Source organism: Ailuropoda melanoleuca, chromosome 8, assembly GCF_002007445.2.
Source record: "Ailuropoda melanoleuca isolate Jingjing chromosome 8, ASM200744v2, whole genome shotgun sequence".
Classification (NCBI taxonomy): domain Eukaryota; kingdom Metazoa; phylum Chordata; class Mammalia; order Carnivora; family Ursidae; genus Ailuropoda; species Ailuropoda melanoleuca.
In genome coordinates, this window is record NC_048225.1 from 47,945,637 (window position 1) to 47,965,991 (window position 20,355).

Here is a 20,355-nt window from a genome sequence, read left to right on the forward strand (position 1 = left end):
ACAGTGTCAGAGATGATTTTGTTTCTATCTCTAGACCCCAGTAGACTATATAGTCCTGGGGGACAAAGTGAGTTCACTTTTTGTCCTCTATCTCCATATCATACTACTGATCTTCTAGAGGAAAATACAAATTATTTTTTGATTAACAAACGCTTTAATTATATCTTGGGTGTGCTTTCCTGGCTATAGTGACTGTTGGTAAGCCAGATCTTCACTTTATCCCTGAACATTCCCAGGGAAGGTGAATCACTGAAGATGTATGGATATGAACAAACTCTGAAGATAGTTCAGGAAGAAAATTTTGAGCACATGCTGTGAGTTTGCTTGTGAGTTACAAGGATAGCTGTGGCTTAAGAAAAAAAAAAGATATCTATTCATCTTTCACAGTGTGAATACTTTGTATATACAGTCCAGAATGATATACAAGCTCTGCTTGAAGAAGGCACCATAGCTCTGTTTTGTTTGCTACTCCACCATAGGCTTGTCTCATGGGCTTACAATGACAGCTGGGTCTCCAGCCATCACATTCTTGTTCCAGACAGCAGGATTAAGGAGAGATGGATAAAAAAAGTACATGGAGATGTCTTTTAAGGGACTTCTTGGGAACTACAGAGGGACACTTTTGTTAACCTAATAGACAAAGCTCAGTCACATGGCCTAACTTCACAATGGAGGCTGGGAAATGTAGTTGTAGTCTGGCTAGCCTTTTGCTTTGCTGAAAATTTATTTTCTATCACGATGGAAGGGAGAAAAGAAATTGGAAACTAATTAGCAATTTCTGCCATAGTGACTGCTTTTTGTTGTGTGTGTGTGTATTGTGTTTTTGTTTTTGTTGTTGTTTTGTTTTAGGTTTACAGAGATAAGCAACATCAGTACTTTGTCCTGGAAAATATTCTAGTCTTCTAGAATAACTTCAGTCACTAAACATCCATTCACAGGCAAGGCTATAATAGTGGGATTAATAAATTCTGGCCCATTAGAATAATGAAATAACATAAAGTAGGGGATACGCAAACAAACACACAATTACAGTATTATATAGACTTTATAATAATAGGACTGTACATAGTCTAGTGTAATTCATGACAGCTTTGGTGGAGCATTGGAAGAAGCAAAAGAGATATCAATTTACTATAAATGGACACACATAGCTTAGCTGCAGTACAAAGTAGAGTATAAGGAGGACTTGGAGCTTCAAAAGAGGAAGAAATCACATTAAGATGATAGAAAGAAGTTTACTCTAGCAGATAACCTTTTGCATGGACATTGAAAATGGGAAAGATATTGAAAGCTAGATATGGAATTGGCATTGAGGTTAAGGTAAATTTATGAGCAAGGCAAAGGAGGTGATAAAGCAAACAGTATTCTGAGAAAAAGTGTTTATCAGTTTACTCTGAATTGAAGCAATTTCACTGTCAGTAAGGGCTCTTTTGGTTGCCAGCAACAGAAATTCAATCCGAGCTTGTTTAGGCATTAAAAGGCTCACATAAATGAACCTATTTGTTAATTCACTCCAGACATATGTATTAAGCATTTACTATAGGCAGAGTACAGCACCAGGATCTAGATCATGGGTAGTGACCAAGATAAATGTAATTCCAGGATTCACACAGTTTAATTCTAATTTAATCTTTATAATGATGCCACTAGAAATAACTTATTAACCCTATTTTAGAGATGGAGAAACTGAGAGTTAGAGAGTTTGCATGACTTACCAGAGAATCAACAGCTAGTAGGTCTCAGAGTCCAAATATGAACTCAGGTCTCCAGGTCCCTAAAGCCTAGACAAGCATATGATACTAGAGACAGATATTATCTAATTGTTGAGCTAGCTTTTGTAGCAGGTGTTCTGTCTCTGTAGAGAGAGGGACCTTTGCTTTCTCTAGAAATTTCTATGTAGTTACTCCATGAATCAAGTCTGCTTTTGATGTCTTTCAGACTGTCTCTTGCAAATTCCAGTGTAGAATATATAATAAGCATACAACAAAAATTGCAAGCTTGAATGGGAGTAAAGAAGTAACAGAAACAAGGTTACATTGTGTGCTCAGCAGTGAACTGTAACTTTGACATATAGTCCTTGATAGTATTCTCAAAGTATCCAGTGAGTTTTAAGTTTTGTGATCCCCTGGTGACTTAATTAAAAAAAATTATCATCCTATCTCAAGTCTGCTTACCCAATTTCATTCCCTAGTTTGGTGAATAGAAGCTAGGATGCAGGTTCAGATTAGTCTAATTGAAAAGCTCACTGTCTTAATTTTTATAATTTAAGTATTTGAATATCATACTATCCATCATTGAGAAGGACCTCCAAGTTCTCTCTAAACAAGGGTGCTAGAAGGGAATTTGTTTAATTCGTCATCACAATCCCTAATGTTGCTTGCTTATTGCTCTTTCTCTGACAATTTGCCTTTGGTAATGATGAAGATAGAACAAGTCCAAGAAGAATAAAGTATAACAGTGTATTCATCCATCTACCAAATTATGAGCTCATCTGCCTGCTTATTTGCTAGGTTTTGGGAATACAGAAATAAAAATGGGTTTAGTGTATGCCCTAAAAAGTGTTGTTTTGATGGAGGACAGAGAAGTCATAGAACATCAATACTTTGTGGTTAGTGCAGTGATGAACATATGATGGCTGTGCAGAGAAGGGCAGCTTAATCAGGCTAGGGGTGGGTCTCTGGCCATAGGTTAGGGTCAGAGACCACATTGAGGAAGTGGTTTTAGGGGACCTTTCAGGGAGAGAACCAGGAAAACCATATCTTCCTCCAGGGTTCTTGCAGTAAACAGTTTATGACCTGAAACATAAGATTTTATTACAGTTATCTTTAAAAGCATAGTTGTTCAAATGTAGTTTGGGAAAGAAAATTGCCAAGCTCTGCTCCTGAACTCAGGATGCATCTGAGGCTGTGAATCATCCCCAAATCACACATGGTACAGAACTACATTTCCATTTATTTGCTTGACATTTTACTTCCAAAGGGAGGAACAAGCTAGTTTTTTCTCATCTTCTTGAAAGTATGAAATGTGTCAGCCAATTATCTCCCTCAGCTCTTCATCTACACAAAAGACAAGACTAGCCCACAAATTCCCCCAGAGGAAATCCAGTATATGCTCTGTATTTCATCTAGTTTTTGTTTAATGTCCTCATCCAAGGGTAAAGTAATGTTCAATTGTCATGGAAACACATTAAATTCAAGTACAATTTATTCCTACACAAACAATAAAAATAGTGTTCACCATCTTTAGCATTAAGTTCACTTTTATCTTCTTCTTTTTTCTTATTTTTGTCTTTGGATTTTCATTTTACTTTTCTTTTTTATCAATTATGAATCCAGTAAGTTTTCTATAGTGTTTAGCATAAATTGTGACTGTGGAGTTAGAGGGTTTGTTTAAAAAATAGTTGTGCATTATCACTGTCCTGGGAACTTCACCTTTACTTTATTATTGGATTCTCATATGTTCTCTAAGGAAAATTTCATTCAATTGGAGATGAGAAAATTAGAAATCATAAAGGTAAAGAAATTTACAATGAGCACATATCTGTAACAGACAGAACCATAAGGCTCAGGCCTAGAAGAATTTGAAGGCTACTTTTTTTTTTTTTACTTTTTTTTTTCTTTTCCTGGACTTTAAAAATGTTCAGTAGTCAAATAACTGGAGAGTCTCTAGCAAGTTTTTTTTTTTTCTCTTCCGATTTCAAAGTACAAACTCATAAATATTGTTTTATAATTTACAAACTACTTTTCACAGCCATTGTCTTATTGAAAGCTCCCTACAATACTATGAGGTAAGTGTTATTAGCCCCATTTTTATAGATGAAAAAGTAGCCTCAGATGAAAATGAATTATTTCCCAAAGGTGTTAAACTCAGCAATTGACAGAGCTGACACTTGAATGGGAATTAGGACTTTAAACTCCATGTTCATCTCTTTCACTACATTAGCTCACTGAGAAGCAAGATTCTACTGCATTCGGTAAGGCTGGGTATCTCAGCAATTGTTAAATTAGGCTTTCTGGTATAATGGGAAACACTGGGAAAGCTATAGTAGCAACAAGAATGGTTGGGGCTTAAATGGTTCCTCCTCTGCCTTCTTTCCATCCCCATCATAAGTACACACACACACACGCACACACTTTCTCAGTGTTCTGAATGCTTTTTGAGAAAGGGATTAGAAACCAAAGAGGGGCCAAGTCATGTCAGACCACTAAGATTTTCAATCTCAAAAAATTTTCTCAGTTAAATATTCATATTTTAGAAGATGAAAATTCTTACAGAGAATTATTTTGCAAATTGAACTATATTTCTAAATTCCCAAATGACTCCTTAGTTTGCAAATAAAATTATACTTATGTAATAAAAATAACCACTAACTAATTTATCTACTTTAGGATTATAAGGTTTATAATAAGGATAACCTCTAAAAGAGTAATTTAATTAAATACCAATTAGTTTATATTACCAAGACACACTTTTTCATATTCAGAGTTTTACAGATATATATATGAGAAGAGATGCATTTAGGAAACAGGTGAAGTGAAATCTTCCATATATGCAATGACCATAAGTGAGGTTAATAATTTTTCTCCTTGAACGAATGCCACCCATTTTTATGAGAAGAGATGGCAAAACATTTAAATTTCACTCTCACAAACACTTATCAAGCACCATTATATCAGTAACAGTGTGCTGTACTGTAATTTTAAAAATAAATGCCTAATATGCATTTCCTTCCTTTGTTTCAACCCACACAGAATATAGTGAGAGATTGAAAGGACTCATGAACAAATATATTATATAATTGTATAACATTGCAGATGCTTTTCAGAGATACCAATGATTTTTACATTTTAGTATCTAAATCTAAGCTTACCAAAGCTCTTATTAATGAAATGTTAAAGAAGGGTCCCAGAATAAAGTGACATTGCATAGTCAAATAGGTCTGGGTTTCAAAAGTAAGTCAGTAACTGAGTTACCTTCCTAAGACTCAGTTTTTCTTCCTGTTAAATAGAATATTACAACTGACCCCTGGAGTTTGTGGCATAAATTCGGAGTGTTGTATGAAATCAACTTTAGTACTATGTGGGCTCTTTCACTGTAATCATCATCATTATTACTACTGCTAATTCACTTTTGGTTTTAATGCCGTTGTTTGCTGTTGCACTTGTTTTTATTCTTAAAATCATTATTAGCATTATGCTGACCAAGGCTGCATTTCCAGAAACTTCCCAAAGGAATACTTGGCCACCTCATGGGTTTAGAGTGTGGCGCTATATATTGTTCTTCCAACTAATTACTGAAACCAAGCATCACTTCATTGACTGATGAAGGACATTATTTTCATTTTTATATATCCATTTATTAATTGTTTACTGACCATGTGCTGGATATTGTATATCCCATGAGGGCTAAAAGTTATCCATTCCCTGCCCTTAAAGAATTTATAATCTAATTGGAAAGAATAAGATTAATCAGACAATCCCAGAAACACATGTCAAATTTCAGAAGTGATAAGCACTACCAAGGAGTGGCATACAGTGAATGAGAGCTCATTGGAGATTTTGTGGTCAGGAAATTTGAGGCTCAATGGAGCATCAGAAACTATACAGATAGTAAAATCCATAATGGTGTAAATGCCATGAATCTGTTTCTAAGTCCCAACAGCAATGCATCTCTCTCCAGCTGGTTTTTGTAAACAAACTAATTAATTTGAATTATTCTGACAGTTAAAATGCGTCTATTGCCTTAGGAAAATAAAATGATACAATTTGTGGGAATTTGAGCAGAGAACTTGATGATTGATGGATTAGAACACGACTATAAATGTATGAGTGTCTAACTACTGCACTTCATAATCAAGTCATCCACAAATTAGCATAAGAAGAAGTGGGCTAAAGGGGCGCCTGGGTGGCAAAGCGGTTAAGCATCTGCCTTCAGCTCAGGGCGTGATCCCGGCATTATGGGATCGAGCCCCACGTCAGGCTCCTCCGCTATGAGCCTGCTTCTTCCTTTCCCACTCCCCCTGCTTGTGTTCCCTCTCTCACTGGCTGTCTCTATCTCTGTCGAATAAATAAATAAAATCTTTAAAAAAAAAAAGTGGGCTAAGGCTGATGTTAGCTGTTAATAAAATAATNTGTGTTCCCTCTCTCACTGGCTGTCTCTATCTCTGTCGAATAAATAAATAAAATCTTTAAAAAAAAAAGTGGGCTAAGGCTGATGTTAGCTGTTAATAAAATAATTATATAGGGGCGCCTGGGTGGCGCAGCGGTTAAGCGTCTGCCTTCGGCTCAGGGCGTGATCCCAGCGTTATGGGATCGAGCCCCACATCAGGCTCCTCTGCTATGAGCCTGCTTCTTCCTCTCCCACTCCCCCTGCTTGTGTTCCCTCTCTCACTAGCTGTCTCTGTCTCTGTCAAATAAATAAATAAAATCTTTAAAAAAAAATAAAATAATTATATAAAATATGATGGGATTTACTACATCAAAAACTAAGGATGTACTGTATTATGACTAACATAACGCAATTAAAAATTTAAAAAAATATGGGATTCGTTTATATAGGTGTCCGTTTCTCATTGTTTTCCTATTCACGTTAGAAAAAGTTATCTTCTCTAACAAACCTTCTATTTCATGATGATACAGTCTCTCAATCACCAATTATTAAACACCCACTATGGGAAAGACATTAGTAAAAACTCTAAAGCTCAGTTACAGAAAGACTGGCAAGTAAATATCTACAAGACATGGTGTTAAATATTTTAACAAAACACAAGGTACAGTGACAACAAGAATGACAGTGATTATTAAATCACTGAGAAAGGGAAGAAACAACAACAAAAAACCTCCACTATTTCTGGGTGTTGGAGAATGAGAAGCAGTCAATACAAAGACACTGAAGTGAAGAATATGGCTTTTTTGGGGGAATAAAAAATACATCCATAATTACTGGACCATGAAGTTTTAGGACAGAAATAACAAGGGTTAAGTCTGAGGAGAAACAGCACAGTAGGCCTGGATGATATTGAAGAGAGGAACAGAAACAAATCATGATGTCTATATATATGCATGTATGTAGGTTTACATTTTTAATAATATGTTTCCATACTTTGTCATGCATATATATGAAAATATGTTTATATGCTGGATATTTCCTAGAAAGTATCATAAATATAATTAAACTGGAACCAAAGAAATGAGGATTTCTGGACTTAGTTTTTCTACTATTCTCTATATTATTATTTTTAGAAAAATAAATGAGTTAATAGACAAGGAGATAAATTTTGGAAAGTATAATTTTCAGTGAATACGGAATAACATTATGTGAACTGTGTGCTTCTTTAAGTGGAAGCCGATTGAGAAGTACAGTTGTAAATAGTTCAAAAATCTGCTGTAAACCCCTCCCCTCCTTTACAAGAGACTAAAAGAACCATATGTGAAAAATGTGCTGCAGTTCTGGGGGTCAGAAGAGACCTCTGTTCTCCAGACAGTTTTGAGGAGATGCATACTCTTCTGGAGGGAATGGGGAGTCCCAGATGTTAGACCTTGCAAAATAAAGCAGAGCACAGTGGCTAGGAATAAAGGATTTGGAATTAGCTTTATGGAGAAGTTTTGGATGGGTTTTGGACTTTTTACTTGGGTTCAGCATCCACCAGTTAGCCCTGGTGGATTAATTTAAAGGAGTCGAAATGTAGCAGTCAAGTTAAGTTTCATTTGGAAACATTTGAACTTGTCTGAAACCAAGAGGTTTTTGGAGAGGGGGTCGCTCTGCAGTGGATTGGCTGGCATATTACTTTTCTGACCTTCGGGCATTTCTACAGTCACTTCCTTGGCAAGTGTGCCCAACATAGCTTCCTCTTCTTTGCTAGCCTCTGACACTAGTTTCTTTGGAGCTCCCTGCATTGGCAGTTGGCAAGTTCAGTGAGAACAGTGGAGGGAAGGGAGGACACATTTGTGTCCTTTTAATCATATAGCTTTTGCTGTACAAAGTTTTAGTCCGCAGTGTCAAAGCTTAAATCATGCCATCTAGAAGCTCTGGAATACATCTGCAATTGAAGTAAGCCTTACACACAGGGGTCATAAGATGAAGAAATTGGAATCATAGGAGGCTGGAGTGAAAATGATCACATCAACCTATAGTTATTGACTATATCATATATGATAGCAGTTTAATCTGTAGAGTGGCTGATTTACCTAACAACCAAGCACAGTTGACATTATTTCTTATAGTGAAAGAACAAGAGAGAGAGTTCAAGGTTATCACTGGGTCCAAAGTTACACAACCAGCCAATAGTGGAACCCAGCTAAGAACTACAACCTGTTCTAATTTCAGCAATGATCATAATGATATTAGTAATAATATAAGGAAAAGAATGTACTTATTGAATGCTTCCTTTTAAATACTCTGCTAGCCTTCTACATTAATTATCTCTTTTACAAAAACCACTTTAAGGTATGTACTGTTTTTATCATCATTTTACAAATGAGAAATTGAGGACCTGAATTTATAACTTACATAACCAATCTTTTAGAAGCAGCGAGTAACTGAGGACATATTCAAATCCATACAATCTGATTCCAAAGCTGACACTCATAACCATGAAATCGTACTCTTTTCTCCATGTTACACCTAAAATAAACATGGTAATTGTTGAAATCAAATCCATACAATCTGATTCCAAAGCTGACACTCGTAACCATGAAATCGTACTCTTTTCTCCATGTTACACCTAAAATAAACATGGTAATTGTTGAAATCTCTCCCCATTTTATTTTTGTATTTAACAATTCTGTAAAGGGTAATGTCAAGAGGTGAGGGGTTTGCCCATGTTCAAAATAATTGTTAACTGACAAACCAATACTAGAAGCCAAGTGCCCTGACACCCAATCTAGAATTATTTATCTGTCCCATATCAGTGGTACAGAAGAAACGTAGAGAATATTCAGTGCATGGAATTTATTCAATTTAATTTCTTTCAAGTGTATGGAACCGTGGTTTTTCTTATTTGAATGTAGCTCAAAGAGACAAAGAATACAAATCACTTCAACATACTTCACTGCTCTGTGTTTGAAACTAATCATTTTCTCATCCTCTATCTGTATTTCATATACGCTCTGAGAATAATTACAGCCTGAACTTAGACAATTTCTCTTTTTGAGCTAACATCAAAAATGCCAATCCACTGCCCCTTCATTTTTTTTTTTTTAATGAGTGACACTTTGACATATCTGTTTGGGCCTGTAAGGCTAGGGTGTAGATTATTTAATCAGCATGTTAGTGTGAAAGATGGCTTAGACAGCCTTCAATTTGTACCAATTAGGCTAGTCGCAATGCGTTCATACTGGACAGAGGCTTTGTGTGAGCTGAAAATTATGCAGTATTGATTGGAATCTTATATCTTCAACAGCTAAGGGAAATATATTTTTATTGAATAGATATTGTATGCGAGGAACTGGAAATGTAATAAGAACTCACTATTTAAATTTTGCTTGCACTGTCACGCTGGTGGTAACCACGGGGGTAGAAGTGGATGGTGTGGTCAGAATGGTAATGAGGGTGTAGTAGAAGGAATTGCAGCCTTGAGATTCAGTTCTACTTTCAGCTCCTCTACTTACTAACTTTGTGACTGTTTGCAAATCATTTAACCTCTCTCATTTCTACCCCTTTCTTTAGTGGAGGGAAGAAAGTCATGTGCAGTCTTGTAGGCCATAAGTACTTTGGCATTTGCTCTGAGTGAGTCAGGAATTTTCTGAAGGTATTTGAGCAGATGAGGCATTGTCTGACTTTAAGGCGTCCACACCTGATTTAAGCTCAATATAAAAGCATTAGCTGGCTCTGTAATAAGTCCCATTATTGTATTAGTATTCCCCATTAACCCACTCACTTCCATCCTGAAAAGAAAAGAAGAAAGAAAGAAAGAAAGAAAGAAAGAAAGAGAGAGAGAAAGAAAAGAAGAGAGAGAGAGAGAGAGAGAGAAAGAAAAGGAAAGAAAGAAAGAAAGAAGAAAGAAAGAAAGAAAGAAAGAAAGAAAGAAAGAAAGAAAGAAGAAAGAAAGAAAGAAGAAAGAAAGAAAGAAAGAAAGAAAGAAAAGAAGAGAGAGAGAGAGAGAGAGAGAAAGAAAAGGAAAGAAAGAAAGAAAGAAGAAAGAAAGAAAGAAAGAAAGAAAGAAAGAAAGAAAGAAAGAAGAAAGAAAGAAAGAAGAAAGAAAGAAAGAAAGAAAGAAAGAAAGAAAGAAAGAAAGAAAGAAAGAAAGAAAGAAACTGTATTAAATTGATGGAGCATCTTCCATGTATAACTCACTTGGCTATCCTCAGTGTTTACCTGAGAGCTCTATCTCTTCTTCCAGCTGACTGCTAATCTCTTTCTATTTATTTTGAAGGCTGTTATTACTTTTATCATCATTATTATTGCCATTATCAAATTAATTTATCTAAAGACTTGAGATCATTTGAGAGGTGGTAGAGTATGCCAAAAAATGGAGTTAAAATTCTATAACTGGGAGATAGTCTGGAATGATAAGCAATCACAGAGAAAATAAAATGGAGGCACTTGTTTTCATGTGTTTTTGGTGAATCATATCCTCTGATCTACCAGAGGATTAGACAGACAGATAGAGATGTAGATCTAATATATGCAAGTTATTTCTTAATGAGGAAAGCTGATTCATTTTCTCTTAAATGTTAGTTGTTTGATATATTATATTCAGAATCTCCTATATGTATGTAAGATTTGAATCTGTATCTCCATTTTATAGGTGAAGGCAGAGGGCCACGGACATTAACTTACCCAAGGGATTGTAACCCATGTTCTACCTGACTCTAAATGCCATAGTATTTTGCTTCATTTCACTTTCAGAGATATATGGCAAGTGTGCCAACCTTTCCCTCCTTATTTCCACTATTGATTTTTCTAAGTCTCAGCATTATCTCCAGATATGTGAGATAAGGTTCCAGAATCTGTCTCACCAGGGTTCTAGATGGCCAGTTCCAGGAAGATCAGCCCATGAAATGAGATGGAACTCATTTCCCTTCTGTTCTTGTACTACCCCATGCTGCTCGCCATTCTTATCTTTCAAATGGTAAGCAATTTCCCTCTTACAATTAAGTGTAGAATATAATGTGGTGGAGGGTTAAAATTACCCAGGCATTGCCTGAACATCCATCCAAAAAGAGGCCTTTTTTCTCAGGTGACTGATATCACCATCTATAGTTTGCTGAAACTGGTAAAGAAGGGTTCTCCTGGATCCCTTACATTGCTTCATGCCACCATATGCTCTCCATCATAATGTCCCATAAGTTCTGTTTCCAAAGTACATCCTGAGTTTGACCCCTATCTGTCTTCACTGCTATCAACCTATTTCAAGATGGGTTTCTAGCCTACATTAGTATAAATCACATCTTGCCTAAATTACTGCATGACTTCCACAATTACATGCTTGCATTTCTCTCTAAAAGTTTATAACATAACCAGAAAACAAAAGTTAAACATGTAAATCAAATCATTGTTTTTCTTAGAATAAAGCCCAAACTTGCTAACTTGGCATATAACAGCGTCAGTTACCTTGCACATGCTTGCAGCTCCTGTGAATGCAACTTCTACCATCCTTCTTTTCTTTCCTGCTCTAGAGAGCAAGATGTTCTAGGAGTTCTCTAGAGAGCTGCTCTAGATGCCTTAGATGCTCTAGAAAGCAGAGAAGGTCTCTTGACACTGTGCCCTTTGTGTCATTGCCATGAGCCCAAGTTGATTTGTGTCTCAGGTTTTTTGCTCTTGGTGTTCCATCTGCCACCAGGTTTCTCTCCTGGTCTGCTTCTTTCTTTTTGATCAGGTGTCTGGTCAAATATCTCCTTTCCACAGAGCATTCCCTGATTTCTATCTGGAGTAATTCCTTACCTTACTTTCTTTGTGTTCCTTCACATATTACTAGTTGAAGTCCTCTTATTTATTTGTTCACTCATCCATTGTCTCCATCTCTGGAATATAAGCTCCGTTAGAGAAGTTTCTCTAATCTCTCATTCACCACCATACCCCAGGGCTTGCATTTGGGCAGCAGCTCAGGCTCGTCGTGCTTTCCAATGAGAGTGAGTAACAAGTATCAGAGTGGTTAGACCCACTGATTACAAGACCTAGTCTATGCTTATGTGTATGGCAGCAATTCCCTGTCCTTATGTCCATTACTCTTGAGAAAAGAGAGCAAAATCAGACCCTAAATCAAATGTGTAAAGCACTGTGTATAGATAGATGACAATCTTTCATTTTCTTGGAAGTTTTCTCTTTGGCCTACAGTGAAAAGAAGCATCTCTATATTAAGACTTTTGTTTGCACCTATTAAATCCTGCCCTGGGCACAAGATTTATTGATGCCATAATCATGTTCTGCCTGGTTCCTCCTGGATTCAGTAAGTCCTGCTTTGTCAATATCTTCCCATTCTGCCTCTCACTTTAGATAATTGCACATGATCCCTGGAGACAAGTCCATGCAGCCTTTATGGTCCTTATGCCTGAGTTTTGCATTTTGGTGTTCAGAATATCTGACTTGCAGTTTTCATATAGATTTTATAACTTGATTTGAAAAAAAAAATCATGAGAGACAAGGCTATATTGGACTATAGAAATAAATGTGGTTGTAAGAGCAGGCTTTGCCAGCTTCCCCAAACTGAAATGTGTCAGTTCTCAAGATGCAACAAGCTCTTCTTTTTCTCTGTACCTTTTTCAGGATTTTAACCTCTACCTGAAGAATGCATCTCCCTTCCCCTCTCTTTACTGACTAGCTCTCCTTTAACTTTCAGGTGTTAGCTTCACTGTCACTTCCTTCAGAAAACTTTCCCCTCCATGGCCACAGTCAACCCCATGATGCCCAAACTGGGGTACTTTTTATTCATGTGAATGTCAATAACATGTAGAACTCTCACTGGCATATGTTCCACACGTACTTCACTTAGTTGAGCTCCATGAGAGCAGGGGCTGACTCTGTCTTTTTTTGAGCCATGTTTTATATCCAGTAATGATTGAACAAATGTTAAATGAATGAATGCATGAATAAGTCATTTCTAGCTTGTCCTGCTCCTAATTATCCCATTGTATAGCTCTCATCAAAAGGTAATTCCATGAAGACAAGGAATAATTTTTTTATTATATATTTGTATTCTTCATGGACTGAGCATATTTTAAATCACAGAACAGATGCTTAATCAAAATCATAGTTAATTGCATTGGAAATCAAATAAAACACAATAATGTCACTTTGTAAAATTTTTTCAAGCTGTACACTTGCCTTCTGCGCACTTTTGTGTGTATATTTTATCCTTCAGTAAACAATGTTTTAAAAATATTTTACAATACCAAAAGAAAAATATTAGATAAAAGAATTGGTGCATTAGAAGTAGTAATTTTCTTTTGTAAGATTTTTGGAAATTGGTATTGAGATTGAGAGATATATAGGAATAAACAAATAGGAGGCTAAGGTTAGAGCATCTTCATAGAGATAACAATTCTTGCAAAGGCCCCAAGAGCAGGGGCAAGTAGCCACATTGTGTTTATGGGTTAGGTTGCAGGGGGTGTGCAAAAGTAGGTCACGCATCTACAATGAGGCTACAGAAGTGCAAAGGCCAGGTGTGAAAGGTCCTGGAAGTTACTGCTGAGAATCTAGTCAACAGGAGCTGCTGGGAGGGTTGTAAGCAGCTAAAAGAATGTTCTGGCTTCAGGGTAGAGGACATAGTAGTAGATGGGACTGTGTTCTAATGATGGAAATGAAAGGGAAGAAAAGGAAGATAGGAAGGCAGGAAGGAAGAAGAGAGGAAGAGATGAATTTTTATATCTAAGAGGTGAATCAGTAAATTTATAGGAAATGTGGGGATACCAAGAATATTGATTCTTATTTTCTTATCAAGCAGAAAAACAAGTATTTTCTTGTTTTTAGTGATAATAATTTTAGCAAGAGATTTCTTTTTTCTGGACCTTAGTTCACTGCCTAGAAGGGTCCTGTACATTCTTTGATTTTAAGCTCTCTAAATGAATAGTCAATAGTGTCTTATTGACTATTACATTGATTAGTATGTACCTGTTACTCTCAATATGACCATCGTTTTATGGGACCACATTGGATGAAAATGTGACTGAATTACTTAGTAGAGCAATAGTGGTTGGTATTAAGAGTGGTTGATACAGGGGCACCTGGGTGGCGCAGTTGTTAAGCGTCTGCCTTCGGCTCAGGGCGTGATCCCGGTGTTCTGGGATCGAGCCCCACATCAGGCTTCTCCACTAGGAGATTGCTTCTTCCTCTCCCACTCCCCCTGCTTGTGTTCCCTCTCTCACTGGCTGTCTCTCTCTGTCAAATAAATAAATAAAATATTTTTAAAAAAAAGAGTGGTTGATATAAAATCAGTATGACTGAAGGGGAAAGTAATCAATAAGCCTCTGTGCTTCTACCTGAGATTTCCTTTTCTTTTTAATTGAAGGAATTTGCTTTTTCTTTAGATATTACTGTGTGACAGGGGTCCTAAAAATGCAAAACTTGTTGATGGCAGAGATGGCATTCTATTCTTTTGCATCTAATACATGTAAAAATAAATAAAGTAACAAATATACACGTAGACACACATCCACACACCTTATTGCATGTGAAGCTCTTCATGATCTATCCTCTGTTCACTTCTTCACACTCAGTTTTTACCATTTGCTCAAACACCTCTGTGCCATAGTGATGACCAAGTATTTTATAGTCGACATGTTTATTAATTCTTTAGTGTCTTAGTACTTGTTCTCATTCTTTTGTATTCCTTCTCCCTTTTTCAAAGTATCTGACACCCAGTCAATGTTCCATAAATGCCTATTATTTAAAGAACCATGAAAAGTTTAAACAGAATAGTTTTCACACCTGGACGGCATTTTAGAAAGATTGTTTTAGCTGAAATGTGGAAGAAGACTGTTTGTAGACCATGAGCCATCCAGAGAGGAATGATAGTTATAACGAAGATAGGAGCAATGGGAATAGAAATAGAAATACATATTCTGTTGTCTCTGAAATAGGTAGACACCAGAAAGTTAGCACTATTCAGAGAAATGAGGTTAATATGACTCCCACATTTCTAGTATGGATTACTGGGTTGCTAGTGGTAACTTCCATCAGTATAAGCTGTGAGTTGTGAGACAATAAGCCCAATTTTGTGTCTATTTGGTTTCCAGTATCTGTGGGGCAGCCAGATAAATGCCAAATAAACAGTTAAACAGAAGCATAAGATAATAACCCTAATATAACCAGTAATTAAAAAATAAGTATCAGAGAAGTGACTAATTCTGCAAAAGGAGGAATCATTGATATGCATAATACTAATAATGAAGGAGACAGTGTTTATTTTGGTTAAGTAAATTACTCAAAGCCATTCACTCTGTTAGTGTAAATCCTTCATTTGAATGCATGTCCATCTGATGACCTTACTCTTTATACTGCAACTTATTGTCTCCTGTACCTGGCAGAGTGAAAGGAGATAAAGTAGGAAATTTGACATGAGCAAGATTAGCTTTCTTCTCCTTTAGCAGATGTAAGAGCACCATCCAGTGAACAGGTACTGAACACCTACTGTGTGCCAGAAAGTGTGCTCAAGTATTTGGGGTATGAGAGACAACAAGGCACAGTCTATTTGTCAGCCTACTCCCAAGGAGCATTAGGTCCAAAAGATGGGACATATGTAGATAAATTACCATTTTATGTAATCCTTAGAGGAGCCTTTCAATGTTTGATAAAAGCAACCAAAGAATGAAAACAGTGCTTATTGCCTCTTGTTTTGTTGTTGTTGTTTTTATACAGTGTCATCCCCACCTCCTAAGCTGCTCTCATCAATTCTTTTATCACTGGGGAAGATTATGAAATTGAAAACCAGCATATTTCCTTCTCATGTGCTGAGAGGCTGGGAAAATATTGTGGAGCAGGCTAGGAAGCTCTATCTGGTGTTCAGTTTCTTCCAGATCTTTTCCCTTCTGTGAACACACAGACCTATACTGCTGTTCTGTATTTTGAAATATTTTGACACCGAAAAAATTGAGCTGTTTCATATAAAGTTCTTTAAAATTTTTTTAATTTAAATTCAATTTAGTTAACATATAGTGTACTGATAGTTTCAGGGATAGAATTTAGTGATTCTTCAGCGGCATATAACACCCAGTGCTCATAACATCAAGTGCCCTCATTACCCCATCTCCCCCATGCCTCCTCTCCAGCAGCCCTCTATTTGTTACCTATAGTAAGACTCTTTTATGGTTTGCCTCCCTCTTTGTTTTTATCTTATTTTATTTTTCCTTCCCTTCCCTTATGTTCATCTGTTTTGTTTCTTAAATTCCACATGTGAGTGAAATCATATGGTATTTGTCTTTCTCTGACTTATTTTGCTTAGCGTAATACCCTCTAGTTCCATCATATTGTTGCAAATGCAAGATTTCATTCTTTTTGATGACTAATATTCCACTGTGTGTGTGTGTATCACATATAAAGTTCTTTAACCATTTTAGTCCCAGTTCAGAAATGCATCTTCATCGATCCTGAAGCTGAAGGAAAATGGAAAAAGAAGCATTCCAGAGCAAAGATTAGGAAAATTAAACATCAAGTCAGCTAATTATTGAGTTTTACAGTAGCCTCAACATGATAGTAGGTCATGGTAATGAAGGACAAAAGAGATATATTCATGGAGTAACAGAACTATCCTAAGTGCATTCGCATCTGTTATGCACTCAATACTCATGAGTCCCTTAAGATAGGCATTACTATCTCTATTTTAAGGATCAGCAAATGAAAGTATTTGGAGGATAGGTAAATTACTTATCCTAGGTCGTAAACCTAGTGGGAGTCAAATTCAGAATTTATGCTATAGGGAGAGGAGATGGTAGTATGTGATCTGACTTTTTTTTAACTAAAATATATTTGAGGAGTTGAACATTCATGATGTAACATCAGATACAAGGTATTTCATGAAAAGTTGATAAATTATCTAACATAAATGCTCTTGAAATTAAGGGGGCATGAACATGAGCCAGGCATTAATGAGTATTGGAGTCAGCAAAGAAATTCTTGCTGAGGTCTTGAAAATGAAGATGGTCCTAGGATGAAAAGGATTTTGACACACGTAGTGTAGGGTATCTGCAGTGGTTGGGACATCAAGAGAGAATGAAGAGCACTGAGCTTGAGGGTGGCATGTTACTGGTGGAGATATTTAGTCCTTTAGCAGGGAACGGACACAAGTACACAGGATCATGGTGGAATGAAGTTCCACATCTCTCTGTCCTATAGACAATCTAGTTCCATATAGAATAACATTCTGGTGATCTTGCTGATACAGACACTTTCTACCTCAGTTCTGTTCTGGATCAATGAATCTCTTAAGCATTATCTGATCTAGGATTTTAGGGATCTGATCATTATGTTTGTATAGTGTCATTAAGCAAGAAACTAGCACCAATAGGAAACAGTTCATTCTTTAAAGTAGAGAGAATCAGCCTTGCTTGCTGATGTATTGCTGTCATCATTCTTCAATAATTAACCATATGTTCAGAAAGGTTTTAGAATGAGCTTACCATTCCCATGTTAATTGTTGGTTGTGGCAAAGCTCAGTTTTCATTACTGGGATCGCACTATGTTTATGGGTTCTGATGAGTTGTTTGTTCTAGATTGATGCATTGCAATTTTGCAAGAAGATGCACATTTGAATTGTGAATCTATTTTAAGATAACTTAAAAAAACATGCATTCTAGGCAGTATAATACTCTTGGGGATGATACTAACTTGAAAGGAAATGTAATAGGCAAATATATATATATATATATGAATTAACTATAAGTGCTGATTGATTATTTACCCATTGGTCATCTGTCTTCTCATTCTTATATGCTATCTACATTCCCAAATTAATTCTCAGAAACGTGTTTTGATTCAACATTTTATTGAATATTTGTCCATAAATTGTTAATGCTAAAACTCACCTCACAGGTAGTATAAGATTGAAGAAAAAACAGTTGTAAAGATGCTCCAACAAATATACTGTTGTGGTCTGAGGAGGCCTTAATTTAGTACATTTCTTCAGATTTGTTTGACTATACTTTCAGGATTGACCTTTATTTGACTAGTCCTTCTGCCCAATTAAGAGAAAGCAGAGAGGTGTAACAATCAAATAAGAACTGGATTGTGGCTTCCTATACTCGCGTGCAGATGTGCTAAAAGAAGTTTTATTCATTGGGGCGCCTGGGTGGCACAGTGGTTTAAGCGTCTGCCTTCGGCTCAGGGCGTGGTCCCGGCGTTATGGGATCGAGCCCCACATGGCTCTTCCTCTATGAGCCTGCTTCTTCCTCTCCCACTCCCCCTGCTTGGTGTTCCCTCTCTCGCTGGCTGTCTCTATCTCTGTCAAATAAATAAATACAATCTTTAAAAAAAAAAAAAGAAGTTTTATTCATTGACCTTGGTCAGTGTTTCCAGGAGAATACGTAGGACTCTAATCTTTCAAGATTATGCAAAAGCAGAAGTTCACTTGCATCCAGTACACAGCCTCCTTTCTCCTTCTTGAAGGACTATAAAGTGCTGTTGTCAGGATTTCATCACAGAGAGAATGAGAACTCTAAGGAAAAGGAGGGTTACAACATCATTTTTCATCACCTTAGTTCACCATCTTGTCTTAGGAGCTCCTCCCCAGTCAGTGCTTGTTTAGCAAGTATCTGGGACACGGCATGCATCTTACCAGAGCAAGAGTACAAAATTAGAACATGAGCTCTGCTCTCTGTGGCTTCTACTTTGGCCAGTATGTGGTTTGTGCTTGTGCTTGAGCTGGAATTTAGAATAAGAGTAGTCTTGTCCTGGGTAAAGAAGAGGCATGGGTATTGCAATATTGTCAAATGAGTAGGAGCAAGTCTCATGGGAGAAATGTTGGTGGAAAGGATAGCTTGGAGTCCTACTTTATTGCATTTCAAATGCCATTCTGAGGAGTTTGGACTTTACTCTGTAAGTAATAGGGAAGCATGGAAAGTTTTTTAAAGGGAAGAGGGAATTCTTCATGATATATATTTTTAAAAAACTCAGTATTTATCAGTCATCTATTATGTGCCATGTATGAGTTGGGTTCTTTCTGTATAAGATGAATTACCTAAGAGTCAAGTGTTTAATGAGTTAATAATCCTAGGTGGGGGAATTGGTGTGTATCTATATACATACATTTAAAAGAGTCAAAACTCTTTTCATTTATACTACCCCCTCCCCTAACTCCAAGACACCATCATGTCCTGTCTGGAGCTATTAAACCATTTCTCTGGATCTCCTTTCTTGCCATCTTTCTCGAATGTAGTCTCCACATAGCAGTTACAGTATAAAACTATATTTCTCTTGTTCTTAAAGATATCATCATGGCTTTATAGTATACCTTGAATAAAATCCAAATTCCTTGCCTTAGTTTGTCAGCTGCCAAAATATTCAGATCCTCTGGACCACTCCAGCCTCATTTCTGGCCACAGTGATGCTTACCCCTAAGCTGCAGTTTCACCGATCTCTCTCCTTTCTCAAGCATATTGAACTCTTTCTGCCCTTGGGTTATTCAGGCATCTTCTACTTCTGCACTGAATTCTGTCTTCTTGGGTCTTTGCCCACTTCTACTCATTTGTCAAGTCTTGGACTAAAAGTCACAGACTTAGAGAATAGTTCTTTAGTTAACCCAAGTAGGTCTTCCACGAGCCCTATTTTCTGCCCCTAAATTCAGTCCACTTCTTGTGTGGAACTCATCCCAGTGTATCCTCTTTCATTTATTTGTCTACTTGTTTAACGTTTGTCTGCGTCACTACTTTATAAGAGTCATAAAGCATGAACCTTTTCTATTCCATTCCCCAAGGGTTACCCAAAGCAAGGTAAAGAGTAGGCACTTAATAAATATGTGTTAAACTGATTACATAAAAATCGATCATTTTGTTGAGGATGCCTTTTTACAAAACAAGAAAATACAGGACTCTATTTGCTGTATCACCTGTGTTTACTGCTCTCTTACTCACATTTTCTTACTTTCAACCTTAGGAATAATCAGAGATCAAGAAAGTCTAAAGTTTTGTCTTTTCTTTAAGTAGATTTGAGAAGGGCCTGGATAATACACCAGCTAGAGCAGTGCTGCCAAACAGAAATATGTCAGCTATATAAGTAATTTCAATTTTTTTATTAGTCTCAACAAAGGTAAAATGAAACAGCAGGAATATATTTTAATAATATATTTTAATTCATTATATACAAAATATTTCAATGTTAAATCAGAATAAAGATTGTTAATGAGGTGTTTTATATTATTTTTTTTCTTATTAAATCTTTTAAATCCAATGTGTATTATACACTTATAACACATCTCAATTTGTATAC